Genomic DNA, 2,698 nt, shown 5'->3' on the forward strand with positions numbered 1-2,698 from the left:
TTTTTTGTCTACAATGGCCTGTTGTGAAAACATTTTTTACATTACTTTTCTGGAATTAGTGAAATTTTGTAATTTAAAAATAAAATAATACAAAAACATAATTTAAATGTATAAATTTCTTACCCTGTAATAGATAAAATAGAACATTCTAAATAGCTCAGTGTGAGCTTTCTCACCTGTGTTGTGTTGTTAAATGTATATCTCTAGATGTCAAGACACTTTTACTTCTATTCTTTAAATTGCCATTCCTCTGACTGCAACCTGTCTGCTAAATTGCCCCATTCCAATGATCTTTAGTGTTGCCCTGCTTAATGCCACACAGGCTTTGTTTGAAAAGTAGTTGCTTGCTGGGTCCTCTTCTTAAGGCACATTCATATTGCTGTCCTATTTTTTTCCTATTTATAAAAATGAATGGGGCTTCAATGCAGATGCCTTGTGGGGACATTTTTTGAGCAAAAGTCGTTCTCCAGTGCCAGCTGTAAGGTTATTGTTAAAAAGGTATTTTACTAGATGGCCTACACCAGTGGTCACCAACCTTTTCGGACCCATGGACCACTAAAATTACCGGCTTGCGGACCACCAGTTGGTGCCTACACTGCTGTTGGAGGGGATTCATTTGAAGCTAAGCGCAAAGCACAAAACTTTTAATTTAGGTTCCTGAATAGCCACTAACGATAAACAACTTTATGCACCAATTGCCTGGTCTTTGCTATATAACTACCTGTTTAGTTATGGGAGGGACCCAGCAGACCCACCCACTCTAGCCTGCCTGTAGAAAACTAGGGCAAAATGGGTTAGTTTTTAGAGCAATAGACTATATAAAAGCAAGCTCCTACACCATTTAGGAAAAGGCACACATGCTTTTTGTATTTAGACAATATTTGCTTATCCTAGATTTCAGCTTTAAGGACAACTTTGCTAAACGGACACTGGCCTATTGAAAAGCCTTTTGATGTCAGTTTTCATGATCTGCATACCTGTTCTAAGTTATTGACCCAAAGTAAGTCAGTCAGGCAGCGCTAGAGGTCAGCAATGATTTACTTCAAAAGGATTTAGTAGTTCATATACTAATATGCATAATCTGAAGGCAGGGCAAAGGGATTACTTTACTAAAAGAACATTGGCTGTTCACCTCACTCTGCTAGGAACAATTCAAAGCCCTGCTGACTTCAGACATTCATGTTTCGGAGAAAAATAATTTCTACACATGTAATTATATATTTCTTGCAAAGTGAATTTTTACCACATTTGCTAAACTAAATAAAAGTTCCCTTTTGCTGAGTGAACAACATACATTTTTGTAAATCAGCCCAAATATGTGTGGTCAATGTTTCTCTACCCCCACATAATGTTGAATGCAGTGTTTTGCATTATTTAAATTGTGACTGTTTCTCAGTTTTTAATAGTGATCCTGCCCCTACTAAAATTAATTTGTTCTTGTACTAATACAAAAATCCAGTATAGTGGCACTTCTCAAACTGTTGTCAGGGCTGTCTTATTTGGGTCATGGGGCACCTATCTGCAGAACTTTACCTGACCACAGATAGCTCTAAGAGCACTTTTCAGTTCTCAGCATACATTCTATGTGGGTAGCAGTGACATTTAGTAGTGGCATGCTGTAATGACACCCCTGCTGCTTCTGTAGTACAATTTTGGATGTTAGTGGGCAGAGATAGGTAGCCATGCCATCAAAGGAGTAAACAGCTAAGTTCATGGGGTTACTGTTGTGTTTTAGAAATTAGTGGGTGGGATTCTTCATTTAGTATGTTAGACTCTTGAGCTCCTTATATCAGATGACCCCTGCCCTCCCAACATTAAAAACACCTGGCCCCTATGCTGTGTGATTTACATACTCTATCTTTTATTATATACATACTCTATCTTATTACTTTGTTATTAATAAACAGGATTTATATAGCGCCAACATATTACGCAGCGTTGTACATTAAATGGGGTTAGTAAATGACAGACAGTTACAGACAGTGATATGGGAACCCTGCTCCGAGAAGCTTATAATCTAGGAGGTGGGGGAAGACTCACAAAATAGGAGGGGAGATATGGAGTGTTGAAAAGTAGTGAGGGTTTTAAGAGACAGAAGAAGACGGGTAAGCAAGTCAGAAAAAAGGTGTTTTGAGTGCTCTTGAGCAGAAATAGGAGCAAGCCGAATAGGACAAGGAAGACCATTCCAGAGAGTCGGGGCAGTTCTAGAAAAGTCTTGGAGCCGTGTGTGTGATGAGGTTATGAGTGAGGTAGTCAGTAGTAGGTCATTAGAGGAGCAAGGAGACTGGCTAGGGTAGTATTTTTCTACCAGGTCAGAAAGGTAGGTTGGACAGGAGCTGTGTAGGGATTTGAAGGCAAAGCACAGGAGCTTGAATTTGATTCCTAGAGGAGAGAGTCAGGTTAGTGGAATAACAGAAAGGATGATGTTGCAGTATTCCTAGCGATAGATGATAAGAGCGTGTACAAGGAGTTTGGTGGTCTCTGGGGACAGGTAGGGGCGGATTTTAAAGATGTTGCGCAGGTGAAAGTGACAGGACCTGGAAATTTACTGAATATGGGGGGTAAATGAGAGGGCAGAATCAAAGGTGATGCTAGGACAACATGCCTGAGGGGAGGGACGAATGACTGTGTTGTTAACAGGAATATGTCAGGGGGAGACATGATGAGTGGTTTTATCCAGGTTGAGTTTCAGCAGTCT

The sequence above is a fragment of the Pyxicephalus adspersus genome, chromosome 1, assembly GCF_032062135.1.
Source record: "Pyxicephalus adspersus chromosome 1, UCB_Pads_2.0, whole genome shotgun sequence".
Lineage (NCBI taxonomy): Eukaryota > Metazoa > Chordata > Amphibia > Anura > Pyxicephalidae > Pyxicephalus > Pyxicephalus adspersus.